Source organism: Pituophis catenifer, unplaced genomic scaffold (assembly GCF_029215685.1).
Source record: "Pituophis catenifer annectens isolate HBS135680 unplaced genomic scaffold, rPitCat1.0.hap2 SCAF_8, whole genome shotgun sequence".
NCBI lineage: Eukaryota > Metazoa > Chordata > Lepidosauria > Squamata > Colubridae > Pituophis > Pituophis catenifer.
The window spans coordinates 67,736,480-67,753,299 of record NW_027256888.1 but is presented as its reverse complement, the minus strand read 5'-3'; positions in this window follow the sequence as shown (position 1 = coordinate 67,753,299).

The window sequence follows — 16,820 nt, the reverse complement described above, 5'->3', positions numbered from 1 at the left end:
AAATGCCTACATGTTGCTGTTAAACTACCAGCGTACCCAAATTCTATAACGCGATAGAAGACAAATGCTTTGCAATGTATGAGGATGTAGATAAAGAAAGGCAGTTCAAATTCTTTGAAAGAATCGATTCACAAGACATAGGAGTTGTGATACAATAAATAAAAACGGATGCTATTTTTTAATCCAGGTTCATTCAGCTGCTTCAGAAGCTGCTTACCGTGCTCACATTTCTCTCTCTGTGTGTATATCCTCAGCCATTAGTGAATTAGTTGAGCCTGACTTCTAAAGCTGTAGACATGAGTACATTTTCCTGGGGCTTATCCTCAGTAAGCATTCAGGATATTGCACTGAAATATAATAAAGAATTGGCAATCTATTGTTGATATTTGCAACCACAGCTTCTGGGTGTTGATTGTATGGCACAAACAATTGTACCCAGTGCACGTGTAATTTTTTAAAAGTGTTTTTAAACAATGCATTTCAAAATAGCAGCTTCTTCTCCTGATTGGCAGTTTCTTATTTGCATCTGGTTGCTTGTTACCCTTCGACTTAATCAAACAGAGTTATTTGGTTCATTTATACCTTTGTCTGAGAATAGTTTATGTGGAAATTCCCCTAATATTACCCCCAGGGTAACAAAGTTACCTGGAGGAACGTTGTCCATGGGGTCGCGATGGGCCAAACATGACTTCGCAACTAACAACAACAACAAAGTTACCATGTAACAAAGTTTTTTAAAAACAAAGTTTTTAACAAAGGGACGTGGTGGCTGAGTGGCTAAGATGCTGAGCTTGTCGATCGAAAGGTCGGCAGTTCAGCAGTTCGAATCCCTGGTGCCGCGTAACAGGGTGAGCTCCTGTTACTTGTCCCAGCTTCCGCCAACCTAGCAGTTCGAAAGCACGTAAAAAAATGCAAGTAGAAAAATAGCGACCACCTTTGGTGGGAAGGTAACAGCATTCCGTGCGCCTTTGGCATTTAGTCATGCCGGCCACATGACCACGGAGATGACTTCGGACAGCGCTGGCTCTTCGGCTTTGAAATGGAGATGAGCACCGCCCCCTAGAGTCAGGAACGACTAGCACATATGTGCGAGGGGAACCTTTATCTTTACCTTTAACAAAGTTTTGGATAGGATAAGCTTAGAGAGAGAGTATCAGGCTTTGAAAGTTCCTTGAGTGGAAACTAAAATCTGAATGTCCCTGGTTGAAGACCAGCAAGTTAATTAATCTGCTATATCACTATATCACTTCTCCCTATATCAACAGGGATTTAAATGCAGTCCCCCCCCCTCCAAATAAAATTCTCTTATTTCCATGAAATAGCAACAACTTTAAGAACTGGGCATACACAGCCACATTTTCACTGCTGCTTTCCAATTATGGTCTCCAATTTAAAGGATGTGGAGTTGGAAAAAGAAGTACACAGAGATCCTTTCAATGGGCTCTGTCATCACTATTCCCTTGTCCTTTTCTCAAACTACATTACTTCAGAGAGTACCATGTTGTCAAAAGCTCCTGATCATGTGCATTTCTTTTTCTAATGTATTGCATTATAGCTTAGCTAAAGAAAATACATAGGAATTGTGGTTTAATGGTTGAGCGCATGCTTTGCATGCAAATTCAGTTTTCTGACTACAATCCTGGACTGGTTAGCATTCTAGTTCTGGAGGAACAATGGCTTGATCAAAAGCTGAGTTCACACTTAGCATACATTGTGCCAAGCCATAAATCATGGTTTATCAATCTCTAATGGTTAGGCTTAAATAATGTGTTAAAACCATGCCTCCAAAAATGTTTGAAGACTTAATACAAAGTGTAAACAGGCCTATTTAGCCTTCAGCAGATGCAGCAGTCCATACCTATACATTCATCTCCATAACAGTACAGGATTTTCAGGATTTTTATAAACTTTATAAACACCGACTTTAGGATTAGGTACAAGGCATTCAAATACAACTAGCAATTTGCAAAAGCATTCAAATAAAAGCATTATTTCATTTGGCAAGACATTTACAAAAAAGAAGAAACATGCCAAGATTATATGTACTGCAAAAGTAAAAGAAAGTGAAGAGTTTCAAAATAACCATTTGTACGATAACTATCTTACTGGTATAATTTGTATTTTTTTTAAATTGGAAGCTATTTTGCATATCAATGGAGAAAAGCGGGATTATCGACAGCACTGGTTTTGTCTACCTTCTCAGCCATCCATCTTAGAAAACTACATCTCTATCTATAGAGTGTCATATATATATATAAATCGCTCAGCTCTGTTGAGTGTCAAAGCCAGAGCATCCAGAAATATATCAGTAAGTTGGCACTCAAAAGTGACCTGCTGAAAGAATGCCTGAAGCAACAGCAAACATGGGAGGAAGATCAGGCAAAGGAAGTGTCATGGCAAGATAAGATAGGATAAGATGAGATGAGATGAGATGAGATGAGATGGGATGAGATGAGATGAGATGAGATGAGATGAGATGAGATGAGATGAGATGAGATAAGAGATAAGAGATAAGAGATAAGAGATAAGATAAGATAAGATAAGATAAGATAAGATAAGATAAGATAAGATAAGATAAGATAAGATAAGATAAGATAAGATACAGTCAACAAATAACTGAGGTGGCAGTCATTGGGGAATCCAGTGTCTGGAATGGGCTGAACTAAAAGACAGTACTGAGGCACTGATTGTAGCACCACAAGAAGAGGCACTAAGCACCAGATCCATCGAAGCAGGAGTCTACCACACTAGACAGGCTCTGCAGACTATGCAGAGGGGCTTCAGAGACACTCCAACATAGAATGGCAGGGTATAAGATGCAGACAGGAATAGCATATACTAGTGATGGCGAACCTTTTCGGCACTGAGCAGCTAAAAGGGAGCGAGCGAGCGTGCATCAACTGCCAAAAAGGGAGCACTTTGTGCTTGTCTCGGCCGAGACCAGGAATAGGAGTTGCCCCGGGGACATGCACGCACCAGAAAATGTACTTCCGGTTTCTGGCGCGTGCATGCGTGCTGGCTGACAAGTCTTCAGGTTACTGCTGCACATGCGAACACACCGACCAGGTGGCCAGTACACATGCTCATGCTGGAAAATGGAAGACCAGCTCTTCTGGTTTCCGGCACTGACGCAAGCACAAAGGCCAGCTGATCATCACATGTGCATGCGCCCCAGAAACCCGGAAAAGGAATGGGTGATGCCGCTTGTGCCACTTCGGGCACAGGTGCCATAGGTTCGCCATCATGGGCATATACTGAATGGCACTGTCAGGGTTCCAAGTAACAGACCCAACAAAATTAAAGCTCTGAGGCCTGGAGTTTCCTCAAAATAAAATTTTATTAGGAATGCCGTCTTGGCACAGCTGGTAAAAACCTGACTCTGAAGGACCTGAGGTTTTCCCCACCCAAATCAAAACCCAAAGTTCATGCCCCCCCAGGTCACACATCCATTACATGGCCCAATCAGGTCACAGTCCTCCTCCTGCTGTCTTTGGTCCATACCTTCCAAGCACCTGGCAGGTACATCCTTCGCTCCCATGGGAAAGAATGTTATTTTGGCTACACTTCTCCCCGCCCCAGCTATCTCTATCTCCCCCCTTCACATTCCCACAGCTGCAACCTGCCTTGCTGTGGCAGCCCTGAAGATTTCCAAAATGGTTTCAGGGCTGACAGGCACAACCATACGGGAACATTTGCATAGTGTATGGGTTAGACCTTCCCAAGTCTAGAAGGCAGGTTCCACAGAAGGTTATAGAAAATAATATAGCTAAGATTCTGTGGGACTTCCAGATTCAGACAACCAGGCAGATACTGGCCAATTAGGCAGACACTGTGATAGTCGACGAGGATCAGAAGACAGCAGTGGTGATAGATGTAGCAGTGACAAGTGACAGCAACATCAGGAAAGAGAATGAGAAGTTGGAGAAGTCTGGGCCGGAAGGAGGAAACCAGGGACAATGTGAAAAGTAAAGGCCAAAGTGGATCTGGTGGTGATAGGAGCACTCAGGGCTCTGAGGCTTAAATTGGGTGAGTGGCTCCAATAGGAAAACATGTAAAACCCATACTACTTTTTTCTTTTTATGTTAACAACAATTCAACAATTCTAGGAAGAACCACTAGAAATAATACAGGATCCGAACTGGATCACTCATCAGGACCAGAGGCTTAGTCTTCCGAGCTTTTGGACTCATGCTGGAATCCATCCTCAGGGAATTTCTCTCTCCCCAGAATGTCCAGCAGAGAAAAATTCCTCGAAGATGGGATCCAGCATGAGTCTGAAAGCTCAGAAGACTAAACTTCTGGTCCCAATGACCAACCCAGATTGGATCTCACAACATTATCCTGCAACACACATATTTACCTTCATTAAAAATAATACATTCATTAAGTCTGTAGAGATTCTCAGTCATCCAGATCATGCTTTTTCAGGAGGCAACTGGACTTCCTTGGTTTTTTTCTTTTGAAGACGTTTCGCTTCTCATCCAAGAAGCTTCTTCAGCTCTGACTGGATGGTGGGGAATGGAAGGATTTATATTCCTTACAGACAGCTGATCATTTGCATCCTTTAGAGGGTCATTGAAACACTTAGAGGCTTATCTGTGTCCTCCGGGTCACCTGAGTGGTGCTCCTGGTTCCTGTAGTCTGCAATTTTTCCTCTGGAAATCCATTCCTACTCCCACTCCATTCAAAGGATGTTCATCCCAAATTGTATAGCTAAAAGTCTGTAGAGATTCTCAGTCATCCAGGACATGGATGTCCCAAAGGTGCTTTTTGAGAAGGGTTTTTCTCTTGAATGGAATCCTTCCATTCCCCACTATCCTGTCTAAGCTGAAGAAGCTTCTTGGATGAGAAGTGAAAAGCCCTCAAAAGAAAAAACAAGGAAGTCCAGTTGCCTCCTAAAAAAGAACCTTTGGGACATTCATTATTTTTAAAGGTGTGCATATCGTATCTGATCCACCTTAATATAGTGTTTCATTTAATCAAGAATTAACACTTTAAGTTGATAAAATGAAGCTCCCCACAGAGGCAAATCGTGCATCCTGACAAAAGAAGCCGCACTATCTCAACAAACACTTGGAATAGGAAGATTTCCCCCATCTCCCTTGGCTGATCTCCTCCACTGCTGCTAATGAACTAGTAACATACAACCATTCCACTTTGACATTAAGAGATGGGCAGTGCTTCGCATGGTTTTGCCTGAGACAGTTGCTTTGATTGAATGTCCTTACTATTTCACCAGGCCAGCCTAGCCTAATTTTCCCCCTCTTTTATAAAAGATTTTTAAAATTTTAAATATCTTTTAGTATTTTATATATTCAATTTTAAATTGGTTTTAAAAGTTTGGGGTTTTAAATTTGTCGGGGCCAAAATTATTTAATTTGATTTTATTCTATTTTTTAAATTTTGTATTGTATGTGTTTTTATTGTTTGGCTGTGCACCGCCCTGAGTCCTTCGGGAGTAGAGCGGTATAGAAATCTAATAAAATGAAATGAAATGAAAATGATCCCATGCTGTTCTCTTTGGCAGCTGAGCCAAATTCTCATTAGGGCAAGTCATGTATTTTGAAATATTGCAATTCTAATGGAGTCTGTGGATGGTTCATTTGCTGTTTTTTTTTTTTGGTTGGGAAAAAAGGACTCTCACCACACACCTGCCAAGACCTTGGTTTTTGGTCTTTTTATTTATTTATTTATTTATTTATTTATTTATTTATTTATTTATTTTAATTTGATTTATATGCCACCCTTCTCCGGAGACTCAGGACGGCTTACAATGTGCTCAGCAATTTATTTATTTATTTATTTATTTAATTTGTATACTGCCCTTCTCCCAGAAGGGACTCAGGGCGGTGAACAGCCAAAATTAAAAATACAGACAATACAAAAGTTAAGATAATTAAAAAGAATTAAATCATTGGCTTCCCAATTTAAAACCCCCAAGTCTATAAAATTTAAAATCCCAATTAAGAACCATTTAGGCTAGGCCGGCTTGGTGGAATAAATAAGTCTTCAGGGCCTTATGGAAGGTCCGGAGGTCCGGGATTAGTCGTATTCCAGGAAGCAGCTCGTTCCACAGGGCGGGTGCCCCCACAGAGAAGGCTCTCCCCCTGGGGGCCGCCAACCGACATTGCCTGACTGACGGCATCTTGAGGAGGCCCTCTCTGTGAGAGCGTATTGGCCGGTAGGAGGTTATCGGTAGCAGCAGGCAGTCTCGCAAATTTAAAGCAGGCGGTCTTTTGAAGAGAAATGTGGGATTCTTGTTGCAGTCTTTCTTTCTGCAATTATTCCTGGCAAAAAAACTCTTTAGTAGTTAGATATGAGGGGCTGCAAATAAAGCAATTTATTTTCTTAATTTATCTCGGAATAGAGAGGGAAGAATTTTTTTTGCTTCTGCAGCTCTATGGCAACTGGGTTGATATACTGATGGCTTACTTCTTGTTCTTCATTATTTCAGGACCAGCTGAAGAGATGATGGATGCAGCTTGTAGAATAGGGATCTTGTACAAACTGGTTTTGACAGCCTGGAGACTGGAAACAGTAACAGCTGGATGTGTCATTAATCTGCCAAATACTGATGCAGTGGTCTGTTTTACTGCTTGTGTGGTACAAGCTTCTGAAATGTTAAAGTATGCGTATGGTATGTTTTCTTTATTCACAAGCTAAAATGTTTTCATCATATAAGAAATCCAAAGCCGCTTTGCTAAATGACATATTAATAAAATACATTTTAGGAGTGGCTGAAAACATTTTGCTGCCCAAAGCAAAATACTGTATAACATATTATATTGTACAATTCCAGATTCAAAAACTGATCTTACTGGCAATTTAATATTTCGTCAATATATACAATGACTAGAGGCATCCATAATATGCCACCATGAAGATGAAATTATAATGTCATAGATAGATAGATAGATAGATAGATAGATAGATAGATAGATATAGATATAGACATAGACATAGACATAGACATAGACATAGACATAGACACATAGATAGACACATAGACTCATAGACACATACATACATACATACATACATACATACATACATACATACATACACTCTTTTGTAATCTGTTATTACCTCTGATGGTCGACCAATTTAACCCTAAGTGCTTTTCCAGTTAGGCAAGGTAATAACTTAGCTACCCACTTTGTTCAGAACTGAAGAAGCTTCTTGGATGAGAAGCGAAACATCTTCAAGGAAAAACAAAGACCAGTTGCCTTATGAAAAAGGAAACCTTTGGGACAATGACCTGGATGACTGAGAAGCTCCATAGACATCTAGCTACCCACTCTTCTTCTGTTCATTTATAAGCTATAGAAACTCTCTCAAAGTTAATGAAAAATGATTCTATATGTCCCTTCTCTATGGGTTTTGGAGTGTGTATCATATGGAGTCTTTTCTTTGCTACCCAGAAACTGGATTTGGAGATTCTGGTGTTTCTCCATCAAATGGCTGTTTTCCTTTGAAAAGCTCTATAAACTCCACGATTGTTGTGCCCCAGCATATAACTTTATATAATGTTGTTGCTCTCTAGCCCCATCTAGTGGCCGGAGAGACAAATACCAAATATATTGTTGGAAGCTGACCCCACCCCATTACCCATCAGCCCACACTCTCAAAACAAGTCTGTGTGCTGGGAAGCCAGACTGGAATGAGTTAATTAATCAATTAATCCCCCATCATTACTAGAATTCCTACTTTAATGTTCATGGGCTTAATTATATCTATGAGCAATTGCCTAGGGACTTACCAGGCATCCTGTCCTACCTATTATTTTTTATTAAGATCGTTTCATGCAAAAAAAAATTTAAAAGATGAAAGAGAGATGTCTTAGATATTCTTAAAAATAGTGGATAGTTGCAACCAACTACTTTGTCTAGAAGTCTGCTGAAGGAATTGCTATAGGTAGCCAAGTTAATATATGCACAAATAAGTGTATCATCAATGAAATAATAAAAAAAAACCTCAGTAAACTTTGTTAACAGGTAGATAACATTAAACATTAAATATCCCACAAAGCCTTTAAATCAGGGGTGGGTTCTACTTACCTTTACTACCGGTTCACAGCGGCGGCGCGTGCGTTCTTCTGCGCATGTGCAGAAGTATTTTGATGACGTCGGGGTCAGTGGGCGGAGCCTCCCACCGGTTTTACTACCGGTGGGAACCGGGGGCAACCCACCACTGCTTTAAATCTATCCCAAATTAACAGGTTTTCTATTATGTATTTATCTATCTACAGATATCTATCATTTCTAAAATGGTTGACTGAACCTGTATTGATCTTAATAATAATCCTTCCTTCCTTCCTTCCTTCCTTCCTTCTTTCCTTCCTTCCTTCTTTCCTTCCTTCTTTCTTTCTTTCCTTCCTTCCCTCCTTCCTTCCTTCCTTCCTTCCTTCCTTCCTTCCTTCCTTCCTTCCTTCCTTCCCCTCTCTCTTTCTTTGTGGATCTTAAATTATTCCAAATGGGTATCCCATTTGTTGTATACCTTCACAGTATTCTAATAACATATTCATAGAGTTCTGTTGGAAAGGTGCCCATATGTAGTCTTGTTTCCACATTAGACTACATACATTTTTTTACCGGTACACAATCCATCAACATCTTAGAATATTAAAAAATATATATCATCTTTCCTGTATCAATGGCTGTATTATCATTCATTGCAAAGATGGATGCTGGTACATAAATACTGTACAGAAAAAAATATATCACTTTTTGATACCCTCAAATATTTAAAATTGTTTTTCAATTATACACCATATGTCTTTTGTCTTGCTTTTCAGCCTTGTAGTTTTATACTCTTCTCTTCATCCATGTCCTTCATTTGCCTTTTTTCCTCTGTTTTGATCTATTTATTTCTAGAGATGTGGCAGTCTTACAGCTTTGTTATTCGGTTTCAATTGTCTCGGTCCACAATTGTTTTCTAAGCCTAATAATTTCAAACAGGTCCGCAAATGTTATGGAATATTCATAAAATCGCCAAATATTAGTTCTGGCAGGAACACTGACAAGTGTCTCCTAATGTCTATTCTACCTTCAAACAATCCTTAGAAATTTAACATCTCTTAGTATTTAACTGAAATCTTGTCACCTGTCACTTCCATCATTTTGTTGTAGGTTCTGCCCTTTGAAGGAACAAGGAGAGTCTACCCCATGTTTCATATGACAACCCTTCAAACAATTTTCTTCATTTTAGTTAAAGAAAACTTGTCAGGACTCTATGTTTAGTTAGAAAATTTCCAGTGTCAGTCTTCAGTAGAATATGTACCTACACATTCCATGTCAACAAGGAGAATAGCAGTAATGCGGGTATGTGATGTTGTTAAGAGCTGACAAATGTTCAGAAGACATAATAGAAAGTTCTCCTCTGCTCCGTGGAATTATCAGTTTAAAGCCACCTGCAACTGCTTTATGTGATTAAAGAACCCTCAGGAAAGATAATTTTAGACCTACAAGGAAGTGTAGTTCTTCCTTTAAATGCCTTACTTGGCTGAGGCCCAAGGACCTGAGAAGTTGGCAGAAGCTTCATCCAACATGGATGAAATTTGTTTTCACAAGCATTTTTAACCTGGGAAAACAAACTTTCCAAGCTCACTCCTCAATCTGGTTTCAGTCCTAGATTTATCACCCTGCAAGGCCCAGCAAAGAGAAACTGCTGGCTTTAGAACAGCTGCTTTTCACAATCAGAGTTCCTAGAAGTGTCTGTGGAGATTCTCAGTCATCCAAGTCACGGTTGTCTCAAAGGTGCTTTTTCAAAAGGCAACTGGACTTTATTTGTTTTTGCTTCTGATCCGAGAAGCTTCTGCAGCTCTGAATTAAGCTGTTTGAAAAAGGGCTTTGAAAGAGGGGTCAAAGAGCAGAATGGGCTTCACATAATTTTAAAAACCGGTTCACCTGTTGCAGAACTGAAAATGTGAGCTTGCACGCAGCTATAAACACACAGCAATTTCCTGCACGCGGCTTCCAGCACACTTTCTCGAGCAGCCGCAAGTAGAGTGGGCGAGGTGCAGAAATCAGCTGGGCTGCCTGGGTGTGATGAGCGAGCCAGAGAGTGAGATAAATAGGATGGGATAGTGCCAGGATGGGATAGTTCCGGGCAGGTGGGCAGTGTTAAGAAATTTGCAGAGTAGCAAGGCTGTGCACATGAAAGCGATTGAGAGTAGTTACGAATAAACACAGTCAACTTGTATTTACACAGATACACTGAGTTGTGTTTACTTTCAGGAAAATAGTAAGGCACAGTCCAATAAACATTCCAGGTCATATACATATAAAGCAGGAGATAGCCAAAACGACAGTCCAGGGATAATCCAATAACAAAGTCTTCTTACCAATCATCATAGTCATCCACAATAAACAGTTCTTCTGGACTTGCAAACAGTAGCATGCAGAGATATCAGAGAGCAAGAACAGCAAAAAAGAAGAAATCATGTTTCTAGCTCCCTCTTAAGGAGATTGGCTACAGAGCTAACCAATCAGGACACAATATGATGCAATACAGCAGTCTTAAAGCTACATTGATGGTTTATATATTGCCAACCCAACAAGTTAGGTAAAAGTCATTTCCTAACAGGCAGGCCCAGCCAGTGGTCAGAAGTACCGGTTTTCCCAAACCGGTCCAAACCGGCAGCAGCCCACCTCTGTCAAAGGGGCCATCTGTGTTAAAATTGAACAGCCTCCTCTCAACAGAGGGGGAAGGATACAACACCACCTATCTCCTGTTTAACAGCACAGTCCTTTCAGCAGTTCCAAGAACATTCCACACCCATTTGCACTATTCAGATGATCCTGAGGACACAGATATAGCTCCAAGTGGCCTCAACGACTCTCAGAGAGAGTGCTAATGATCAGATGACTGCAAGGAATATAAATCCTTCCCTTCTCCACCATTCATTTGGAACCAAAGAAGCTTCCTGGATAAGAAGCGAAACAAAAGCAAAAACAAAGGAAGTCCTGTTGCCTTTTGAAAAAAAGCACCTTTGGGAGTTCTTAGAAATAAACATAATTTTGCACAATCGTTAGGTCATGAGTCTGTTTTATCACACATACATTACAAAATGCAAAAAATAAAACTCTCTTAAAATGTACAAATAAATGCAGGTCTTGAAGCTCCGTCTGCATTTTATCTTCATCTTTAACTACAACTTGCAGACACCCTTGAATAAATGTGTGACAAACTCCGAGTTGGGTAGAGAAGGAGATGCCCATTCTGGTCCCATCATTTTTGGTATTTCTTTCTAACTTTCAAGCATTTCATTTGTGGTTTGAAAGAGTGGGATTTGTTTTGCTTTTGTTTTTTGGAGCTCAGGTTATAATTCTATGCATAGTTCCAGACTCCAGTAAAACAGGGTTTTAGATGACACATTCAAATGAAATACGGTCTTCCTCCCAGACTGGCAAAGTAGAGGGTGAAGTTGTGTCCATGACCTTGTTTTCAACCATTTGGGAGGCCTCCATAAATTTAGATGAAAGCCTGAACAAAACTTAAAAGATGTATTCATTTGTTACCTGGCTGGCACAAAATACTTTATTGTTAGAAGCTAAAATTAAAATTATATATATGCACACTGCTTTGAATAAATGATAACTGATTCATACAGATGATTAACAAATGACAAGGGGAAGCATTTTCTTCAGCAGCTGAGAATAGCAAGGTAGAGTGATGAAACCCAATGCAAACTCCTATTATTTGTAACTATTTTCAACATCTCACTACCAATCCCCAGAAAACTTTAGGTTTTGGGAGCATACAGATTCCATGAACAACAGCATTGACACTTCAGTTAGCTAGCTCATATTGCTTATTTCTAGAACTTGCCAAGGACAATTACCACCTTCTGAATCAGTATGTTCCATTATTATACAGCATTTATTTTGAGAAACACCTTGTAAATTCAGCTGGAATTGCTTCACTCATTTTTCCCATTAGTTTCATTGATGTTCCGACATGAATGGTGGGAGAGCTCCAGTTGGCCAAGCATGTCTGTCAGACTTTTATGGAGATTCTCAGTCATCCAGGTTATGGTTGTCCCTAAGGTGCTTTTTCAAGAGGCAACTAGACTTCCTTTTTTTCCATGAAGATGTTTCACTTCACATCTAAGAAACTTCTTCAGTTCTGCCAAACCTTCAGATATCTGAGGTCAATTGTCATGATTTCTCTGTTCTGCAAGCTAAGGATGCCAATCTCTAAAAAAAGATCTCCGGTGGACTTGATAATCATAATTCTCATAATCTGGGTTGTCTTCTATTGAAGACATTCCAGCTCCTTACTATTTTAGGCATGTTAGATATTCTCCATCTTGAGTGGTTTATAAAAATAATAAAGGTGGGATATAAATAAGTAAAATGAAGTAAATATCTCTGAATATAACTCATTTTAATTCATTCAGAGTGAATATATATTCTATGGCTATGTTTATAATAACCTCATGCTGGACTTCTTATCTTTCAAATAGCTCCTTCCAATTCCCTAGTAGTTAGCACACATAGATACTCTCATCAGAGTAACCTAAGCTAAAATACGTGCAAATATTTCTGTTTCATCTGCTTTCTGTTGCAGTACTCTGTTTTCCCTCTATCTTTTTTTTTTTTTTTTACTCTGTGACACTGTCTTCCACAAACGCAACCAAAAGCTGACATTTTGACTTGATGGTGAATTTCATATTCATGCATGTTTTATGCTTCTTGCGACTATAGTTGTTTCACTGATAACTCTCTTTTCAATTTCAGTATGTTGGATTCAGAAGTGAAAGGATATTCCATTTCACTAATCTCCACGGCATTATGTATAAAAGCTTGTCATTATTTTAATGTTACAATCTAAATAGTTGCTTCATTGTTGATGATTATATAGGAAAATAGGCTTATTTTCCATTGTGGCCATCAAAAACAGACTTGCAACATTAGAACAGGTTTCTTTTTATGATCTCTAAACGCTTAAAGAAAATTTAAGGACTCCAAGCAGAAACAGTTGTGATGAAAGATGAAAACAAAACCTATTAAAAGTCTAATAATAGTCAATGTTTGGCAATCATAGGTTGGTCTCTCTGGCAGTTCTGTCAAATTTAGACAACATCAATAACAGTTTTGACTGTTCAGGGTTAATGATAGATAGGTTCTCTGCTTTTAGGTTTAATGGAGTCATTGTCATTCCACCTCCAGTGCAAAGATATGGAACTATCGAAAATGGGTTTTGCTGCTATTTTACCAGTATTCTCAATAAGATTTTTCTAGAACTGGGTTCAAATGAGCATCGGTGGTGCGGTGGTTAGAGTGCAGTACTGCAAGCTACTTCTGCTGACTGCCGGCTGCCTTCAATTTGGCAGTTCAAACCCTGCCAGGCTCAAGGTTGACTCATCCTTCCATCCTTCCGAGGTGGATAAAATGAGAGCCTAAATTGTTGGCGGCAAATTTTTACTTGGTATCAGTACAACTTGCCATCCTAATACTTTTTAGCTGTCTTCTATCCAAATAATAGGCAGGTTCAATCCTGCTTATCTTTTTCTGAGATAAGAAGCCAAATTTGGCTATGTACTGTATTCTACCAGGGCTCTTATAATGTTTGCTTGTATTTAAGACAGTACTCTATTAGACTAAACCATAGTGAATTTAAAGTCACAGACTGTATTATTTGGTCTCTGTGAATTTTGGACAGTTCCTTTAAAGAGGATGCATATAACAGAATTCCACACTTCTCTCTTTAAATGAAGAAAGGATCAGATTCCCTTGGTAAAAGAACTGCAACAACTATTTTAAGCCGTGATGGCGCAGTGGTTAAAATGCAGTACTGCAGGCTATTTCTGCTGACTGCCAGCTTCCTACTATTTGGCAGATTGAATCTCACCAGGCTCAAGGTTGACTCAGCCTTCCATCCTTCCGAGGTGGGTAAAATAAGGACCATGGCTCTTTTCAGGTCTGCCTTCCTTTTCAATAATAACTGGAGGATTACTTTTAGAAGCTCAGCTCAAAATTGTTCTGATATTAATAGCAGCAAAGATGCATGAGTATTGTAGTCAGCCAACATTGACAGTACTATTAGAGTCCCTGCCAGTCTAACTGACAGAGAGAATCTGAGTTCAAATACACGCTTTTTCTCAGGCATGGACTTTATTATATAAGCTTCCCCAAACTCTTCCTCTTGTAGATAGATGGGTAGCTTTGCTCTTTTTAATGTGGGAAATCAGAACTCCAGGTTCACCGAGCAAGTTGTTTCTGTGCTTGAGCTGGAGAAACAAGAGTGTGTGCATGTTTGAACCAAAAGGAGTCTACCATCTGCATTACAGTACTGATAAATTGCTAAAATTATTTTCAAAAGCCAAGGGAGGCCAAGAAGCAGAATTATTTTGCAATTCAGATTACCCCCAAGAAATAGGTAACTGTTCAGATATTGGGTTAACTTTTCTTTTTTTTCAGCGAGAGTCAGGAGCTTTATGACTGTTTCTCTGCATAAGTAGGTTATTCTGTGTAATTTCAGAGAGAGTTCAAATTTTACTCCTTTCTTAGTTAATTTCTTGGGAGCTAATATATAACTTCAAGGCCAGGTCTCTCTTAAAATAACTAATTATAGCAGGCCACCACCCTCTTGTGGTTTGCCAAGAGCACTGCATATATTTGGAGAAGTTAGGTCTTCTATGTCATATTGTTTGTTTTAGGGTTTTTGTTTTTGTTTAACTAAAGCTTGAGTTTGTTTATCCCTTGTGAGATTTATTTATCTTCCAAAATGGGAGGCGAAGGCTGAAACAATTAATCACTTTAACACTAGGGCATTGCTTTACAGAAATGCTTTATGTTTTATATTTTTAGCTTTTATTCATGGAAATAGCATGAATTCCTTTTACAAAGCTTTATCTTCCAAGGAGATGCCTTAGAGTGGTGGAATTCAATTTTTTTTTACTACCGGTTCTGTGGGTGGGCATGGTGTGGCTTGGTGGGCATGGTTTGGTGGGCGTGGCAGGGGAAGGATACTGCAAAATCTCCATTCCCACCCCATGCCAGGGGAAGGATACTGCAAAATTCCCATTCCCTCCCCACTCCTGGGGAAAGGATATTGCAAAATCTCCATTCCCACCCCACTCTGGGGCCAGCCAGAGGTGGTATTTGCCGGTTCTCCGAACCACTCAAAATTTCCGCTACCAGTTCTCCAGAACCTGCTGAATTTCACCCCTGTTGCCTTATCTATTATGACCCCTCTTTAATTAGTCTATTGACAGCTGCAGTAACTAGCCAGGACAGGGATGTCAAACTCAAGGCCCGGGGGCTGGTCTGGCCCATGGGGTACTTAGATCTGGCCTGCCAGCCTGACCTGGAAACAGCAAAGGACTGACCTGCGATGCCTCTGCCAGTAAAAATGGAGCTTGGAAGGGCCTCAGGCAGCCCTCCTGAGCTGCGTTTTCACTGGCAGAGGGCTGCAGGAGGCCATCGCAGCTGAAAACAGAGTTTGGGAGCCTGTTTTCTCTGGCAGAGCGCTCAGGCCACCACAGGCGCCCCCAACATGAGTGACATCGAGATAGCCACACCCATCCTGGCCATGCCCCATCCTGCCCCCCCCCCCAAGGTCAAACACAACCTTGATGTGGCCCTCAATGAAATTGAATTTGACACCCCTGATCTAGGAACTTCACCAGATTAAGAGATTTTTATTTTATTTATTTATTTATTTGTTTCAATTTCTATACCGCCCTTCTCCAAATAGGACTCAGGGCAGTGAACAGCCAAAGTAAAAAACAGGACATACAAAATTTAAAAACAGTTTAAAATAATTAGATATTTTGGCCGTAAATTAAAACAACCCAATTTAAAATCAATTTAAAATTTAACTCAAGCCAGCCCAGCTAGTTGAAATAAATAGGTTTTCAGGGCCCGACGAAAAATCCGGAGGTCTGTTATTGTACGTATCTCTGGGAGGAGGTTGTTCCAGAGGGTGGGCGCCGCCACAGAGAAGACTCTCCCCCTGGGGGTCGCCAGCCGACATTGTCTGGCGGACGGCACCCTGAGGAGGCCCACTCTGTGCGAGCGTACTGGCCGGTGGGAGGCTATTGGTGGCAGAAGGTGGTCTCGTCGGTACCCCGGCCCTGAGACATGGAGCGCTTTAAAGGTGGTCACCAACACCTTGAAGCGCACCCGGAAGACCACTGGGAGCCAGTGCAGCTCGCGTAGGAGAGGTGTCACATGGGAGCACCTCGTCACTCCCATAATCCCCCGCGCGGCCGCGTTCTGGACCAGCTGGAGCCTCCGGGTGCACCCCAGAGGGAGCCCCATGTAGAGAGCCTAGACTGTGTAGACTCAGTCTAAGGGGAGGAGATTTGGAACATTCACTCTTTTATTGAATGGCTGTTACGAAGCACGAAGTTAGAGATACTTTGAAAAGAACACTCATTTGTGCTTCTTCGACTGTACCGTAAATCTTGTTTTACAATTGAAAAAATAGACATGCCTATTAGCTTACCAGAAGGCCAGTTTAGCAAGGAACCTTGATTCTCCAGGCTTCTGTATTCCTTGAACTCTTATCATTGAAATAGGGAGCACAAATAAGTAGCCCTTTAAGACTGGAGAATGCTACATCTCTTCTTTTATAGCCCAGTGCAGAATTTTATATTTTTCATATGCAGCAGACTTGACACAGAATGTCAAATCCAAACTGGAGAATTCACATATAGTTCGAACAAAAGAGGAAGAAGTAATTCCATTATCCTCAGGCATTTGGATCTACTTGAGACCCTAACTCTTTTGGTAGTTTAATTATCATGTTCAGTTGTTATTTTACGGGTTTTTAATAGTATATGTTTACTTGGGGGGGCGGGGTCTATTGTT